Consider the following 19,350-nt stretch of genomic DNA (forward strand, 5'->3'; position numbering starts at 1 on the left):
TATCACTAGCCACTTTAACTATGCCACTTTGTTTACATACTCATCTCATATGTTATACTGTACTCGATATCATCTACTGTATCTTGCCTATGCTGCTCTGTACCATCACTCATTCATATATCCTTATGTACATATTCCTTATCCCCTTACACTGTGTATAAGACAGTAGTTTTTTTGGAATTGTTAGTTAGATTACTTGTTCGTTATTACTGCATTGTCGGAACTAGAAGCACAAGCATTTCGCTACGCTCGCATTAACATCTGCTAACCATGTGTATGTGACAAATAAAATTTTATTTTATTTGATTGATTTGATTTACTTACCAACAACAGCTGCAAATCCCAATAAAACTATATCACATTCTGAAATTCACTTTCCTTGCCTTATCTAACACTATCATGAACCTAGCAAATATATTTTGTGTGTCAGAGTGCAGTATTTATTTAGTTTCTTGGAACAAACATTTGGTAGCAAGTACCAGGGGGGTTGCCTAGCAAAACGTGCCTCGGAGTGAGGCAACATCTGCATAGTGCAACAAATCCCCATGATTCAATGCCATATTTGGACCGAACAGCTAGCACGACAGCAATTGTGTAAAATAAACTATGTTTAGCTAGTAGGGAGATCTAACAAAATAACTACATTATGGCATTCACATCAAACAATTTACAGTGTCCACAACTAAAGAATCATTGTGAAAAGTTTGAAAAGACACTTATCCGAAAGAATGATGGTGTACCATGCGCACATGCTAACAGAAAGGACAAAGGTAGGTAGCTGGCCAAGTGTGCCATTGTAGCAAAATATTTCCAAACTAAAAATCTGATCTCTTGAAAGTTATGTTAATTTTCATTATATTATATATACAATAGGCTACCATACATTTTGACCCAATATGCCTGACATATTACCTCTTAAGGAGATTTTCATTTTGATAGGGTTATTTTGCCTTAAAATCTTTAGGCCTACCTTCAAAATGTAAATCTCTGCATCCCTGCCCAGCCAATAAATGTAAAATTCACAAAATCAATAGTGTAATGTTTGGATTCAGTCTTGTGTCAGCTGAACTATTGTTTCCTCATCTAATTGTCCCATAACCCTCAAAACTGTTCCCTTTCAATTGCTACCATGGTTATGCATATGTTTTTTATAGGTCTTCTGTAAAACATTTCAATTTAGCCCTATCCATATAAGCCAATTCCCACGAGAGTAAACAGTTAAAGAGGAAGGAGAGAGACGTAACTGGGGCAGGTTTGTTTACCCGCGGCGGACAGCGCTAAGGGCCAGCTGAGGTAATTAATCAACCAAATCTGAATACTGCTGGGGGATAGGGAGAGTAGGGATACCATTGTTCGGGCTGAACGGCTAGCGAGAGCTAAAATCATATTTTTTCCAACACAATTTTAGCTAAGAGGGAAAAGTATCTCACAAAATAACTGCATTATAGCATTCACTTATCATAAACTATTTGCAGACATGTGGGTAGATTTGTGGACAAATTGTTTACTTACTCAACCTTATTAACTACTGTCATGACGTACCCTCTTTGGGTACAGCAAGCCCCATCCCCCTCTCCCTGCCTCCCCCTTTCATCCTTCAACTAGGCTGCTGTGTTCAGAGAGGGGTCATAAATTCCCGAGGAGAAGACCCTGCCACATGGCCACACAGTATAAGAGAGAGTGAGTCTCTATTTTCATAGAGAACAAAGGAGTTTCTTCCACCTCACAGAACTTAAGATCCGAACAAATTTCATGTTCCCGGAGAAAGTATAAAAGATCGGTGAAGAATCCAGCTACGAACTGGTCCGTTTTTTAATTCAATTCCCTTTTGAGTTGAACTAAATCAGAGGTCCGCCCCTGAGCCCAGTTAGGGTCAGGCATCCCGGGACAGCCCTTTTCTGCAATTCCGAATAAAACCAAACTTTGAGAAATTATCACCAGACCATGTTTCTCTCAATCACGGGAGTACAAAGGTTGCAGACCAATTGCTGAATCTTTTAACCATACCACGTGTTTAAACTCTTAGACTATCGATACCGACAGAATAAGAACAAGTCTTTGATATTAATTACTAGTCTGCAGCTAGGAATTCTGTATCATTGAACGCGAATGAATGACAACCGCCGAAACATTCATTCTATAACGAATGAAGGAATGTCACTCTGAACAATCCACTCTAACCACAACAGAGAGAGAGAGAGAGAGAGAGAGAGAGAGAGAGAGAGGGAGAGAGACAGACAATTCTACAAAAGAAACAAACTTTTCACCAGAAATCAAGACGACAGACTGAGCGTAAATATATATATTGATTGCAATTGTTCCCGAATGAGTGAGTGTTCATGTGCAAAGGATTAGCATTTCAATTGTTATAATTATCAACTCTGTAGTGACTTCTCAGCTGACCTATACTCCCCGTTGTGTCCACCAAGCCGCGATGCCGGTTTAGCCCACTAGGGTACATTCTCCTATCATTTCTTGTAACCATATTTACTTTGTTGTTTTGTTTATGCATTTCTGTGAATTACTTAGTTAGTAATAAATAAATGATTTAAGACAATTTATGTATGGGTGAATCATAGTGAAGACTGGGTTCGTGCAGATAACCAACAATTTGCGACATTTGGAATGAGACTAATGTGAGGTAAAGTAAATAATTAATTAATCAGAAGACTATGGATCAGATATGAAAATATCTGAAAGGTTATATTGGGAAATTATAACCTTGTAATCTGAATATTTTCCGTGGTGCCCAACTTCCTAGTTAATTACTGTTACATGATTAATCAGTCTAATCGCATAATACTAATTACAGAGAATCTTTGATAAAACTAAGTCTTCAATTTAATGATAGTAAAGATACGACACTACGCACACAGGCCAAAGTATGAGGGTGCCTAATTTGACTGGAGCGAGTTTCCAGAAGGCTGGAGCGTCTGCCTTTTCGCCCGCTCCGATTTAGCTCCAGTAGCGCTTCACGAGCCCAGGGCATGGTGGATGTTTTAATCTACCTACCACAGTGGCTGGTGGACCAAAAAGTTAATTTTCCACCCTGACGATCACATCTCTCTATTATGCGTGGGAATACTTTGGAACAGATTTCCGAAATTAAAATCACTCAGAAGCTGATTTGCTGGTGTTTTTACATTATGTTCAACAATAAAACAAAATGGGAGATCAGATAAAATCACTGCGAACAGCAAACGAGAGTTGGGGAACCCTGACCTACAATATCGGATATCAGAACCTATCTCCCTGTCCCTCCTCTCCCAACACAGCTCCTCTGTGAGCAGGCATGGCCATAGTTACATGCCTCTTGCTGAGGAGAAAATGCACAATCAAAGCCCCACGATTCTCTGCCTTGCTTGCACTTTCAATTCCCCAGGCGGAAATAAAAGGGTGCCTTCAATTCCAGCTTTATTGCTGTTTGCTGCTGTTACATGGAGCCTGGGCGATGTATCCTCTTTTACACTCTCTCCCTCAATCTCCCTCTCCATATCTCTTCCTCCCTCATCTGTTGGGCAGTCCCTCTCCATATCTCTTCCTCCCTCATCTGTTGGGCAGTCCCTGTCAATCTCTCTCTCCATATCTCTTCCTCCCTCATCTGTTGGGCAGTCCCTGTCAATCTCCCTCTCCATATCTCTTCCTCCCTCATCTGTTGGGCAGTCCCTGTCAATCTCCCTCTCCATATCTCTTCCTCCCTCATCTGTTGGGCAGTCCCTGTCAATCTCCCTCTCCATATCTTTTCCTCCCTCATCTGTTGGGCAGTCCCTGTCAATCTCCCTCTCCATATCTCTTCCTCCCTCATCTGTTGGGCAGTCCCTGTCAATCGCCCTCTCCATATCTTTTCCTCCCTCATCTGTTGGGCAGTCCCTGTCAATCTCCCTCTCCATATCTCTTCCTCCCTCATCTGTCATTTCTATGTAGTAAGAGGAAGAAGAAACTGACTATGTGCCAGGAATGGCACAGTCAACACAAAATAAACATCCACGGTTGACAAATCATCTTTCTGAAAGCTACAAATATGGACTAACAAAAATACTCACTCACTCATCTCCCAGAATATACAGTGCCTTGCGAAAGTATTCGGCCCCCTTGAACTTTGCGACCTTTTGCCACATTTCAGGCTTCAAACATAAAGATACAAAACTGTATTTTTTTGTGAAGAATCAACAACAAGTGGGACACAATCATGAAGTGGAACGACATTTATTGGATATTTCAAACTTTTTTAACAAATCAAAAACTGAAAAATTGGGTGTGCAAAATTATTCAGCCCCTTTACTTTCAGTGCAGCAAACTCTCTCCAGAAGTTCAGTGAGGATCTCTGAATGATCCAATGTTGACCTAAATGACTAATGATGATAAATACAATCCACCTGTGTGTAATCAAGTCTCCGTATAAATGCACCTGCACTGTGATAGTCTCAGAGGTCCGTTAAAAGCGCAGAGAGCATCATGAAGAACAAGGAACACACCAGGCAGGTCCGAGATACTGTTGTGAAGAAGTTTAAAGCCGGATTTGGATACAAAAAGATTTCCCAAGCTTTAAACATCCCAAGGAGCACTGTGCAAGCGATAATATTGAAATGGAAGGAGTATCAGACCACTGCAAATCTACCAAGACCTGGCCGTCCCTCTAAACTTTCAGCTCATACAAGGAGAAGACTGATCAGAGATGCAGCCAAGAGGCCCATGATCACTCTGGATGAACTGCAGAGATCTACAGCTGAGGTGGGAGACTTTGTCCATAGGACAACAATCAGTCATATATTGCACAAATCTGGCCTTTATGGAAGAGTGGCAAGAAGAAAGCCATTTCTTAAAGATATCCATAAAAAGTATTGTTTAAAGTTTGCCACAAGCCACCTGGGAGACACACCAAACATGTGGAAGAAGGTGCTCTGGTCAGATGAAACCAAAATTGAACTTTTTGGCAACAATGCAAAACGTTATGTTTGGCGTAAAAGCAACACAGCTCATCACCCTGAACACACCATCCCCACTGTCAAACATGGTGGTGGTAGCATCATGGTTTGGGCCTGCTTTTCTTCAGCAGGGACAGGGAAGATGGTTAAGATTGATGGGAAGATGGATGGAGCCAAATACAGGACCATTCTGGAAGAAAACCTGATGGAGTCTACAAAAGACCTGAGACTGGGACGGAGATTTGTCTTCCAACAAGACAATGATCCAAAACATAAAGCAAAATCTACAATGGAATGGTTCAAAAATAAACATATCCAGATGTTAGAATGGCCAAGTCAAAGTCCAGACCTGAATCCAATCGAGAATCTGTGGAAAGAACTGAAAACTGCTGTTCACAAATTCTCTCCATCCAACCTCACTGAGCTCGAGCTGTTTTGTATTAAGTATTAACTTAATTAAGGGGGCTGAATAATTTTGCACGCCCAATTTTTCAGTTTTTGATTTGTTAAAAAAGTTTGAAATATCCAATAAATGTCGTTCCACTTCATGATTGTGTCCCACTTGTTGATTCTTCACAAAAAAATACAGTTTTATATCTTTATGTTTGAAGCCTGAAATGTGGCAAAAGGTCGCAAAGTTCAAGGGGGGTGAATACTTTCGCAAGGCACTGTATACACAGATAAAAACAGATGAGCCTTACTTGCATCACCATATATAAACTACCTGGTTGGTGAAGCTCCTACGCTGAGGGGCTGTCTGGTAGATGATGAAGGACATAGGTGTACTGTTTTAGTGGCCATCCTAGAGTGGAGGCGGCCATCAGGTGGCCTTTGGCTTGAAAGCAGCCTGCGCTGACACAGAGCTTGAGCCTGACAGATATATTGTCTTATTGTCCAGATTAGATCAGGGCTCTGACGCACTACCTACTCACATATGACCAGTCCTGTGGTGATGGATGAGACTCCTCTGAGGAAAAGGCGTTAGTGGACCTCGGGCAGGAGGACACAGTTACAACACCGGAGCAAGGCCCAGCATCCTTGTTCAAAGAGAGTCTCCCCCACCCCCCAGCGGATGGATCCCATCCTTTTCTCCTGACTCATATAAACCTGAAACATATATGTTTATTTTTAAATCATGGCCATGACTTACAATGGCTCAAGTCATAAGTCAAAGCTTTGATGAAAGACATTGCTGTGTGGTACCTCAGTTACAGTGAGTCGGCCCTCAACAGGAAGTTAACATTCACAGTGGAACAAAATCAGTTCAAAGTCAATCAGCATAAATCAGAAACCCAATCAGCGGTGACGGTCTAATGAGGGGGTGTTACCTGGACAGCCCACTTGGGAGGAGCCTGGCAGCAGTAGAAGAGTTTCAGACGCTGAGTCACAGGACAGCTCTTCTCCTCAAAGCAATCCACTATAGTCTGGAAGAGAGGAGAGACAACCAACATCAACTAGACAGTCATACCCAGGCAAAGTGCTAATAGTAAATTAAAGGAATTTAAACTGCAAAGATGGTAGAGCAAGTCAAGAGCAAATTGTAATGTACTAATTGATTGAGATGTGGGTGAAGCAGGTGTAAACAAGCATTGACAGAGTGGGCAACCCTGGTTTAGATCCTTCTTCTGTCTCAATCGCTGTTGTATTGACTGGTTTTACAATGGCAAGGGGACGTTAGGTACTCAATGAACACATGCTGAGGGCATCCAGGAAGACAAGGCATAAACAGTAAACATAATTCTCTCACAGCTGTGCAAATGAGCCACAGCTGACTGCTATCAAATTGTTATCGTCTCATTCACAAGACTCCTCTGGCGAGTCAAGTCACTTTATCAGTGGGTCGTTATGCAGAGCAACAACTCACATTCTGCCTGCTATTGGATAGGATATATTTTGTCTGTGTCTAAATTGGGTCTTGACTCACAGCTAAGTATTTAACAACGATGAGATGGTTTCTTAATATCTGAAGTCAAAGATCCTATACCATGGCACATAAACCTCAGTCCTGTTGTTATGGCTCGGTTGGGTGGTGTCATCAGTGGGACGTGGACAGGGCCCAGTCTCCTGTAATGAGATTTGGATCCCGACTGCCCAGGATAAAGTGTTTAATTATAAGAAGTGGATGGAGTTGGGCAGCTTGGATGTGATTGGGCTCCTTGTATAGGAAATGAAGAGGACATTGTTTAAGAGTGATACAGGAGATACAGTATTTTACTGCCTGGGATGAAGAAAATCCAGAGGTGAGTCATGGTGATTGCATTTTCTGGGGACACTGACAGACACAAATAAAAACACCAAAATCTAGAAACAGAGACACCAACACAACCAGGAGGGCGGGGGATAAAAAACACCCCTTCCTTTTTGATTTTTTAATAACTCTGAAAGACAAATCCAATGCCCTGTCCAAGTGTTGACGTCAAACCGACATGGCTTCCGATGAACGCTGATCTTGATTCCTCAAAGACCATTACTGCCCAAATGATTTTCATCAATGTTCATCTTTTGTCTCGGTCAGTTTAATGGGTGGTTGGCAAAGTTGTCTTTACCAATAAGAGATGCATGTATCTGGTAACATCTAAACAAACCTAGTCTACAAATGAGTGGGCCCGGTCAACCGTTAAGAGTCCATCTTTCCATTTAAAACAAGTCTCTGACACGGTCAGAGAAAGAGACGCAGTGTGTCAAAACAGGCCTGCAGAGTGGAAGCAGGCACACAGCAAGTGCAAGACGGAAGCTGTAAGAATTCAACAGAATGAGGAATTTAAAATGGGGCTGTGTGTCTATTCATGCCAAAACAAACAGCCTTTGCACTTGTTTGAGAGCAAGCTTCCAGTCTTCCAGATCGATGTATGTGCTCTCGTTTGCTACAGAGAAACGACGCACAAAACCAACGAGAGAAAATTACCATTATTCCTTGCTCTAACTTTGTTGGTGCTCTAATTTGATAATGCATGCAGCTGGGTTCTGTTCTTTATAAAACCTCAAAATAAATTCCTGAGGACTTTTGTTTCCCAATAAAAATAATTAGATGTAAGATGAAAAAGGTAGCACGCATCCAACGGACTTACACGGCTGTGCAAAAACAAGGCTGTTATCATCATTGTCAAAAACCTGTACTACCTTTTTGGAGATATATCGGAGAAGTGTCGGTGTAAATCCTGTGCCATGTCATCTGTTGGAGGTTTGACAATCTTACAGCAATGCTCAGAAGAGGAATTCATGAAGGCAAAGCCGATCCAGCTGTCACAATTAAAGGATAGAGCTCTTTGCTTCAAAGGCTTTGATGCTCCAGGATGAAATACTTCCTCTGCACATTCAACCATCCCCCAAAATGGGATATGTCAAGCATCCACAGACCAATATCTGCATTATATATCTGTTCCAAAGCATTTCAGCCAAAGTGGGGACTGAACAATGTCTCATGTCAGAGGGTAGAAAGGCAGAGAATAAAACCTATGTTGACAGGTGTGAAAGAACTGATAACTAGTCTCACAACACAACCAGCAGTTGGAGGGAAATTCCAGCTACAGTTTGAAAGGAGAGTGAGGACGGTTCTTAGGGATGAACATCAACCTCATCTAGAAATTCAATTTCCAGTTGGCTTGGTGCAATCGGTTTCCCTTAATGGCAAGCAAGGTTTGTTTGAAAGCAGACTGTGGATGACTAATAACTCATTTTGTTTCAACCACGGCCAGTGGATAGCTTCAAAGCACAAACGGGGTTGGTATGTGGTGAGCTCCGGTAGACCAGAGACCCTACAGAAAGAGCCACAGGCTACTGGGGAGTGGTTCAGAGAAGATTGGTGAGTAAAAACATCCAGATTCACTGAACTGAGCTATTAGTTGCTCTGTGAACACAATTATAGCAGATGGTGGTTGTAATGGAAAGTATATTAAATAAGTATACAGTAAACCAGAAAATACTGATTTTATACAACTGCACAAGGAAGGAAAACATCCCACCTGACAGGTTGCAGAAATATTACGTTTACACATTCAGAACAAGACCAGTGTGCCTCCCGAGTGGTTTAAGGCACTGCATCGCAGTGCTAGCTGTGCCACTAGAGATCCTGGTTCGAGTCCAGGCTCTGTCGCAGCCGGCCGCGACCGGGAGACCCATGGGGCAGTGCACAATTGGCTTAGCGTTGCCTGGGTGTCCTTGTCGCTAGAGCGTGATGGGACACCTGTGGCGGGCCCGGCGCGATGCACGCTGACACGGTCGCCAGGTGTTTCCTCCGACACATTGGTGTGGCTTGCTTCCGGGTTAAGCGGGCATTGTGTCAAGAAGCAGTGCGGCTTGGCTGGGTTGTGTTTCAGAGCAACGCACGGCTCTCGACCGTCGCCTCTCCCGAGTTCATACGGGAGATGCAGCGATGAGACAAGACTGTAACTACCAATTGGATACCACGAAATTGGGGGAAATAAATGGGGTAAAGAGTAATAGACTGTCATTAATTAAGTTATTGGCTGTGATAGAATTAAGAAACAAGGAACCTCATACTGAAATAGCACATTTTCTTCCTGGATATACAGTCTACATTAAGAACGCTTGCCCTTTCCATGACATAGACTGACCAGGTGAATCCAGGTGAACGCTGTGATCCCTTATTGATGTCACCTGTTAAATCCACTTTAATCAGTGTAGATGAAGGGGAGGAGACGGGTTAATGAAGGATTTTTAAGCCTCGAGACGACTGAGACACGGATTGGGTGTGTGTGCCATTCAGGGGGTGAATTGCCAAGACAAGATTGAAGTGCATTTGAACAGGGTATGGTAGTAGGTGCCAAGCGCACCAGTTTGTGTCAAGAACGGCAACGCTGCTGGGTTTTTCCACGCTCAACAGTTTCCGGTGTGTATCAAGAATGGTCAACCACCCAAAGGACATCCAGCCAACTTGACACAACTGTGGGGAACATTGGAGTGTACATGGGCCAGCATCCCTGTTGAACATTTGGACAACTTTTAAAGTGTGCCCCGACGAACTGAGGCTGTTCTGAGGGCAAAAGGGAAGGGGTGCAACTCAATGTTAGGAAGGTATTCTTAATATTTTGTACAGTCAGTGTATATGTCACATTACAAATTAAAGAGAGTGAAGCATTTAAAAGAGAAAAGATAATTCAATCAGACGATAGGAAGGGAATTTCACCTAGCCTTCCCTCAGGTCAGTCTACATCTGGACTTTGGGTGTCCACTCTCAAACACAGGAAATAAGAAGTGGAAATGACAGACAACAAAGACAGGGAAGTGGAGTTTATTATAATCACTCATTCCCTTGAGGGGGCAGCCATTAGTGCCACGGCTATGTATTCCACCCAATGAGGAGCTTGATCGTGATAAACAAAACCCAGTCGGATCTCCATGGGCCCAGCTAACGGCTTCCTCACAGAAGTCGCCCAAGTTGCTTATTGGAGCAGGACGGGGTTAATAATTCCTGCTCCGACATGAAACAACTCAACACATAACATATTTCCTCCACATTTTCCCCCCTTCAGCAGCCAAGGAGATTTTAAGTCAAAACATCACCCTGAGGGAGAAGAAATTTGAAACAAAGGAGGGCAAACTATTTTATTTTCTCCATTCCCTCGAACTCTCAGTCATTGGTGCGTGTGAGCCGCCTGTCAACCCTCGCTCTGATGTGTCTCTCTTTGGGTTCTGGTGTTCTGGGAGAAACCGTGATTGAGCATGTCTGTCTCACAGGGGATTAGGGCTGGGTGCAGATGGGGTTGGTGTCAGTGGTGGGATCATTGAGTGATTGACGTCTTCCTTGCACAGTGATGGACAGGTGACTCCCCCACCCCCCTAGATGACTGACCCCCCCCCCCCCCGCCTGTCACACGGCTCTCCCTAGAGGGCTCCCTCAGCTGTTTCGCCCCCCTACAGGTCCTGTCTGTCAAATCAGGTTTCGGGATAAGAGTGCAGAGCTCCGTGTGCAAACATTTTAGGAGGGGAGACTAGGGAGATGGAAACCAGACTTTCACTTTCCTTTATGTCACAAAACCATGGGGCAGCACTAGTGTCTGGCTGCTTTAAGAGTCTCCTGTTCTATACCAGACATCGGACCGTCTTATACCAGGCCCCAACCTCCTGCTTTATGACTCTGACCTCGTCTGGCTGCGACTGACAGCTCACTGCACACCTGGAGCACTGAAGCTGGGGCTGGATAGAGCAACAGGCACACACAACATGATGTCATCCCCATCAGTTTAAAGCAGCCCTGAGAAGAGCATAAATTATTCCCAGATCATACATCTGTGCATGACCAAGTATAAGCATGTCAGAGAGATTGTCTGCAAAAAAAAGGGGTGTGGAAACATTGGTAAAGGAGAAGAGAGGAGGGTGGGCTGGTTTCACAGACAGACACCCATGACAAATATCCTAAACGGGTACAGGAACCCCGGCACAGGGGGAGCGTGTCTGTCCTCTGCTGGGTTATTTCAAAGGCCCCTGTGCTTTCGCAAACACAGCTCAGTGGGAATACTGATTTGGCTGTGTGGATTTCAGACGGCATGCAGCACATGTTCTTGCAGACTGTTGTGCTAATGATGTGACATATGTAACCTACAGAAAATGTCAATCCAGGTTTGGAATGTATATAATTGTGCATGTAAGCCCTGGAAATGGTATGATGCCAAGTGCCTTCACTTGACAGATCAGCATTAATGGCCTTATAAATAATATAGGCTGATTCTGTGCATTCATGTACAGTATCAGACTTGATATTGTGGGCTACCAATAGTGTCGTTCACCATCAGTGTGTCAGAGTATCTCGTAGAATCAAAACTCTTATGTGACCTTTCATCTTTTACCTGTGTCTGCATCATGGCCCCCTCCACCCGTCGAGAGCTGCCCCTCTCGAGGTTGGTCCTTAGACACAGCGCCGTCACCACAGCCCAGAACTTGGGCTGAGATAGTATGCACTGCAGGGAGAGGGTAGAGAGACCGGTAAGGACATGGAGATTCAAGACACTCACTTTCATTTCATCATGGACCAATAAGGACATCAATCTCAGATAAAAGGAATAGTCAAATGTCTCAGATAGTGATGGCATAATACAGTAGAGGGTACAGAAATACGTAGCTATGAGTTTGACATCTTCAACATGGAAACTCAAATCTACTGTATAGAACCGAAGAAAGCATAAGAACCAGAAGATTAGGACGCTCTTATGACAGATTCGGGAGTTTCCATGAGAATCAAGCTACTGGAAAGCCGGTATAGTACAGCTTATATAACTTAAATAGGCCCTCTTCCTCCAACCAGGTCGAAGATGATGGCGGAGTGTAGACAGTCCTGGAGTTTCACATGGGAGTGTGTGTGTGTGTGTGTGTGTGTGTGTGTGTGTGTGTGTGTGTGTGTGTGTGTGTGTGTGTGTGTGTGTGTGTGTGGTGGGGGGGTCTGTTTTGTGTGAGCAAGGACAGAAGAGGTGAGTCCTACTTCCTGTATGCCGCAGGAAACACATTACTCACTGTGGAGTCAGAGGCGAACCCTCCCTGCCAGAGCGGCAGTAAAATGTCTCTCAGGACCAAGGTCAAGCCTACTGATTGACACATATACAGGGGCAAAAAAGTATTTAGTCAGCCACCAATTGTGCAAGTTCTCCCACTTAAAAAGATGAGAGGCCTGTAATTTTCAACATAGGTACACTTCAACTATGACAGACAAAATGGAAAAAAAGAAAGAAAAAAAACAAGAAAATCACATTGTAGGATTTTTTTATGAATTTATTTGCAAATTATGGTGGAAAATAAGTATTTGGTCACCTACAAACAAGCAAGATTTCTGGCTCTCACAGACCTGTAACTTCTTCTTTAAGAGGCTCCTCTGTCCTCCACTCGTTACCTGTATTAATGGCACCTGTTTGAACTTGTTATCAGTATAAAAGACACCTGTCCACAACCTCAAACAGTCACTCCAAACTCTACTATGGCCAAGACCAAAGAGCTGTCAAAGAACACCAAAAACAAAATTGTAGACCTGCACCAGGCTGGGAAGACTGAATCTGCAATAGGTAAGCAGCTTGGTTTGAAGAAATCAACTGTGGGAGCAATTATTAGGAAATGGAAGGCATACAAGTCAATTGATAATCTCCCTCGATCTGGGGCTCCACGCAAGATCTCCCTCCGTGGGGTCAAAATGATCACAAGAACGGTGAGCAAAAATCCCAGAACCACACGGGGGGACCTAGTGAATGACCTGCAGAGAGCTGGGACCAAAGTAACAAAGCCTACCATCAGTAATACACTACGCCGCCAGGGACTCAAATCCTGCAGTGCCAGACGTGTCCCCCTGCTTAAGCCAGTACATGTCCAGGCCCGTCTGAAGTTTGCTAGAGAGCATTTGGATGATCCAGAAGAAGATTGGGAGAATGTCATATGGTCAGATGAAACCAAAATATAACTTTTTGGTAAAAACTCAACGCGTCGTGTTTGGAGGACAAAGAATGCTGAGTTGCATCCAAAGAACACCATACCTACTGTGAAGCATGGGGGTGGAAACATCATGCTTTGGGGCTGTTTTTCTGCAAAGGGACCAGGACGACTGATCCGTGTAAAGGAAAGAATGAACAGGGCCATGTATCGTGAGATTTTGAGTGAAAACCTCCTTCCATCAGCAAGGCCAGCGGCTTACTCAGTGAGAGGCGGTGTGTAAATGTAGAGATCAGGTTCCGGTGCTGTTCGCCCAGCCGATGTCCCCCTCCACGCAGGAGGAGAGATGGGTAGGGAGCTAGCAGATAGTCTGGGTGTGTCCCATACTGTACACTGAAGGCCACGGGAACCTCAGAGAGCAGTGTTTACACAGGGCCCTCAAATAAAATAGCTGAGAACACCACCACCTCGGAGCAATATAATGTAGTCTGGTTTATAAGGAGGTTGTGTATGTGAAATATTGAATACTATCACTGGTAACAAATCATCATATGGGGAACAAATTGACAAAAACAAACCAAATCAATAAAACAAATATATCAAGCAATTCCTTGCCATTGATTTCTGCATACTGGGGAGTTGTCTGTATTACAGCTCCGTTCTCCCTCCCCCAACATTTATCTTTGTAAGAGTGAAGACAAATAGTTTGAGGGCACAAAGAGGAGCACAAGTCAGAGTTGAAAAGAGAAGAGAAAAGATGGTATGAAAGGAAGATGGTATGAAAGGAAATATGGTAAGGCTTAGGGTTTCCAGTATATTCCTTTGTCTTTGCCTCACAATTTCAAGGGTAACTGTTTAGAGAACATAAACAATTCTGTGCTCGACTCTGCAACTTGCAATAACCTTTCAGGAAAGGAGGAGATCAGTTAAGTTTCACACGGAAACATTGTGTGACGAGCCTTGGGTTACATATTTAGCCGCAAAGGCAATGGATATTTTGTCTCTTTCACTAGCTCACTTCCTCTGAGCAGAGTCAACACGTGTTCTCCCCTGGCTATCCTGTCTGGCCTGTGGGCCATGTCTAAACATGAGACCTAATAGAAATCAGCCAAATTAGTAGCAAACTAATGCAGAGGCCTGGGATAGAAACTGAAGGCAACATGACCAGCGGTTCCCAACCCTTTTCCATTCCGGGGACCACCAAATCACAGTCAAAAGCTCTCGAGGACCACCATTCGTGATTTTATAACACACAATATATCTTGGCGGTCAAATGTATTCAATTTCAGCAGTGAATGTAAGAAATTAAAGGCCTATTATTATTCTAAACAATTTGCATTGTGAAAAATCATGTAAAATAATACCATTAATACTCCCAACTGTTACTATATTTGGAAGAAAAAAAAGATCTCACGTAACCAAAGCTGATGGGGTGAACAGCACAGTGGTATGATGTATGGAAAACAGAAGCTATGAAATATAATTATCACCCCCATCAGTATGGTGGTGTACTGACAGGGGGACAGAGATTGCCTTGGAGGAGGATGAAGTTAGGACACAGCCCCCATGGGGCGCCTCCCCTCTCTCTTTGTGTTTCCCAACCTCCGTGCCAAGTTACGAGATGACTATCAAAGTGACTTCCTCTTATGGGGCCAGAGAGAAAATAACAATTTAAGATGGAATCACCCTCCTCCCACATTGTCCACTCATACCAAATGTCACTATGGCAACCCTTCCAGTTCGACTACTTAGCTTCTCTTACCAAAACCTTCCCAGAAGCCCTCAGTGGGAAGCGGAGGGCGGACTAGGGAACGGTATTGAGCAAAACAGACCCTATCTTGCCCAAGGCCCAGTCAGGATTTCACTGCAGACTGTCTTTTTTGAGTTAGGTGATGTAATAAGTCAGGCTGACACATCTGGGTAGATAGATAAAAAATATGAAAAAATCTGGATTTTTTTTATTTAACCAACTTATCAATGACGCAGAGTAAATCCTATTTCCAGCCCTAGATGATAACTCCCGCGGATTTGCTGACATCAGGAAAACACTTTTGAAACTGACGTAAGGAGCTGTCTCTGTCTCTCTGTGTGTGTGGCACTAAAGAACAGTTGACAAAAAGAAACATCCGGCAAACTCAAATGGAAGCTCTACCCCATTGCAGAATCACTATTGTGGAATGGGATCATAACCACATCCTAAATCTTACATCTTAAACACGCTTTCTTCTTTAGAGTTCCCCCAAAACCAAGGTAGGAGCGAGATAAGATCGGTACTTTTGAAAGCTTTCAATATATGTATATGTTGGTTGATAAAATCTGAGATAAAAAGGGACCAAGTTATCTAGCTGAACCAACTGTTCCCCTTGGAAAGGAGACTACTACAGTATCCCCCCTTTCCTTTTGTTCAAACTAAGATCAGACAAACAAGGTGAGCTCCGTCTCCATTGACTCATCTCAGATAAGGATTTCATGCTAATATCAAAACCTAAGATTCTGAGATCTCCAGAATGGAGGGAACTTGCATTGACACGACTAAGATTGGGATCTTATTGCTAGCTTGGTGGAATGTGGCCATTATGAAGAGGCCTCCCCCCCCCCCCTTACCATCCTTGTGCAATCTCCATACTCGTAGGCTTCTAAACTCATCAGTCAGCAGTACAGTAATATGGAGAGGGGAGAGAAAGGTCGGCCATTATTCCTCCCAAACACTGTTTCACTGGTGTTATTAAGCCTCAATGACCTTCTCACACAATATTAGAAAAAGGAAAAAAATGAAACCATAACATCTTGGTAACGGTATGAGAAACACCTGTGAAACGGCACAGTACTTTACATAAAACTGGTTAGATGCCTGAAATGCTTATACATTTTTTTGACCAGGATGATTGGTAGAGAAGTCTATTTTGAATAGTATGTTTGTTAGCCATACAGTTCATTTATATAATAAGAGTTGCTTCTCCAATTAAAATCCAACACATTAAGATGACATTCAGCAATAAACAAATATGCAGGAAAAAAGCAGCATGAAGTATGAGGTTGTGTACGAGGTTCACATGATCCCGAATGTGTTTGTAAATGCTAAACGAGTCACGATGGAACTCAAATGGGACATTAGCGCAACAGTAAATCATCATCATTATGTAGTCATTCCGCTAGAAGGTAGAAACAACATTAATCATTGTCCTGAGTTAAAGTGCAATGGCAAACTGATTTAGATGGTGAGGCAGTGCCATTTCAAATGAATATCCAGCAGTGTTTAATTGGCTGGGCTTGCTTGGCCAACTGCGTCACACTATAGCACCTGTCTGCAAACTCCGGAGATGAGAATCCGGGTGGAGCACCAGGCCAGAGCCCCAGGCACATTGGGGAGACTGTCGAGGAGCTTAACAGAGTGGCCTTGCTCAGCGGCCCGCGTTGAGTCATTTATTACCTTAATTCAAACCTTTTCAAAAGCAGTTCTAACACCGCAGCTGGCTGCATGGTACTGATTTGCCTCCTAGCAGCAGAAAGGTAGGTCAAGAAAACAGACCCTGGTTTATAGGCGTGACAGTAGTTCAGACAGCCTACGGGAAGTAGGGAGTCTGTTTGAGAAATGGTTGAAATTAACTTGGGAAGGTCCATTTTAATATTGGTCAGTCAAATTTTTGGGGTCATTAAAGTCAAAAAGGGGAATTTCAATAGGCTCCAATAGCAAATAGAGAGCAATAAAATCATACTATAAAAAAAACATTTGTTTTTAAGAAGGTATTAAGATAAAATTTGCCAAAACAAAAATGGTAATCCAGATAAATACATTGCCAAAATTACAGACAACTCCAACTACAGCACATTCAAGTTTACCTCCAAACCCCCAAACTTAGTGAACTGCTGTGAGAATTCACAAACATCAAAGGCAAGTTCAGTTATTGGCTAATGACTGGGAATTCCAAACGTTCCCATAAAATCCTCTACTTGTATTGGCCCTAAAGACTTAAGAGATTGGCTATACATGAGCATGGAACATTTCTCCATCCAATCCCTGACACGGTTCAGCAGTCTCAAATATACTGTAACCACGATGCTTTCGTATCTGTAATGAAAAGAACAATGATGGATGCCATTTTTCCACTGGACCTTAAAGCGCTTTACATTGTAAGGGACGAGAACTCATCCTCTTCCATCAACAAATGAGCAGCATCCACCCATCTGGGTAATGCGCTGCACTTTTGGTCAAATTTGGGCCAGAACGCTCACAACAAGTCAGCCATATAAAGAGGGAATGAGCACACTAAAATGGTCAGATATATAGGTGGACAGTTGTACTTTTCAATTGGAGACTTTCACGCGCTAATTTGAGCTTCAGCAGAGCCGATGGGGCAGGGGCAAAGTGTGTGCACATCCTAACACAGAGCAGATCAGCGAGCATACGCCAGAGCTACTCCGAATTAATAAATCAGACATTAGCTCATAGCCATTGCGTCTTTATCATCAAATTTCACTGGCAGCAGCGAGAGCGACAACCCACACATTCCGCAAAGCTTAGAAGTCTCGCTCTGCTCTCTCATTTCTGACATTACATCCTTAAGAATCATTTATATAAAACAGAAAATAAATTAACGACAACACATAAGTCACTTCAAGGGAAAATTGGGAAATTACTTTGTTGTTGTCCTGTATAATAAAAAAATGTCAAAAGGAAGAATAACTGACCATATAGAAAGTAAATACAAACAGATCATTTTAAAGAGGGCAGGTAAATCTTAAGGTTCAAGCGAATGGTAAAAAGGTTTTGGAAAGATGTGAGTCTGAAGAAAAATACATGATGTGTAGTAACAGATCATCTCTATTAAGTCTATGGCTCCACCCTTCAACCACTGAGGATGGCATGACAATCTAATGCAATCAGCCATGCAGTCGTGATCCTGACTACAAAAATAGCCCTCCCATCTTTTTTTTTTGTGTGAAGCTTGACCTTCTGAGACTCATTTAGCTCAGACCCCACAATCGCAGGCTAAAATTGCAGTTCTCTGATTAGTCGTCAAAACATTTTGTGGTCCCACGAATGTGCCGGAAAACGAACTACAAGTGACAGCAGCAATGAAAGCTTTTCATTCTTGATTTATGTTCAACTAGTTTACTGAAAAGTAAAGGGCAGGTTTTAGGGCAGGTTTAAAGGAGGACAAATCAGAGGAGGAGATGGCCTTAGTGCTGTGCTGACTGGAGGACATATCTGTCTCAGTCTAGGAGTTTAGGGTATGTCAGCAGCCGACTGCCAGACAACCTGAGTCTCTCATTTGGAGACAAGGCAGCCTTCACACTCCAATCGCCCCTCACAACGTCCTGGCTCAGACAGAGGAGGATACGCTCGGTTCAGCTTAAGTTATGCCCTGGTGATGAGGGGGAGGAATAATCTGATATGACGTGCTGGGCATTGTGATCAAAATCAAGGCGACACGCAAAATCAATGCACAGAGGAAATTTAACCTCCTGGGTGGGTCATGTGGTGTGCTCTGAGCCTATCAAAGTTGTTAGATTTGACACAAGTGGCAGTGCAACCAGTGTTGGAGGAAAAACAGAGTCAACCACTGAGTTACATCTTAAAGGTTTCTAATGCATATAGAGACTGAGTAGCCTAATCCACATTTTTGATAAAAACGATAGCAGAGTTTGAGAAATGAGATGAGCAAATATATTTGCTTCATACACCAACAACTATATCTGCTAATAATCTTTGAAAACCACTTTAAACTATATTTAAATAAATGTCTAAATATACATGAAAAGCCAGCTCTGGTTAAGACATCAGCCTGGAGCGGACTGGGGAGATTTACGGCGGAACAGCCACAAACTCCAGGGCAATAAATTAACCTCTGTGACCGTTCTTGCTTTTTTTTCCCTCTGACAGACGTGAGCTTTCCAAATAGATTTCCGAGACTTTTCCCCCTTGAGTGAAGCCTAAGCTGGCCCTTGACATTGCAGAACGTTCTTCACCTCATTCCTGGAACGTGAGCCAGCGCAAAGACATCAGTGGTCTGTGACAGAGGTAAGCATCTGACTGTCATTCAGACATGCATGCATC

General features: G+C 43.1%; 1 protein-coding gene and 1 pseudogene across 1 annotated transcript in view; both read right to left on the minus strand.

The window, feature by feature from the left end:
* Positions 1–12,526, minus strand: part of LOC109899696 (tetratricopeptide repeat protein 27-like) — a 53,899-nt pseudogene extending 41,373 nt beyond the window's left edge.
* LOC109899697 (tetratricopeptide repeat protein 27-like) overlaps positions 11,775–19,350 on the minus strand; it is a 99,773-nt gene continuing 92,197 nt past the window's right edge. Inside the window, exon 7 of the mRNA XM_031835759.1 lies at positions 11,775–11,842. The gene's annotated coding sequence lies outside the window, so the exon portion shown is untranslated. The remainder of the gene's footprint in view (positions 11,843–19,350) is intronic.

This window comes from Oncorhynchus kisutch, linkage group LG11, assembly GCF_002021735.2.
Source record: "Oncorhynchus kisutch isolate 150728-3 linkage group LG11, Okis_V2, whole genome shotgun sequence".
NCBI lineage: Eukaryota > Metazoa > Chordata > Actinopteri > Salmoniformes > Salmonidae > Oncorhynchus > Oncorhynchus kisutch.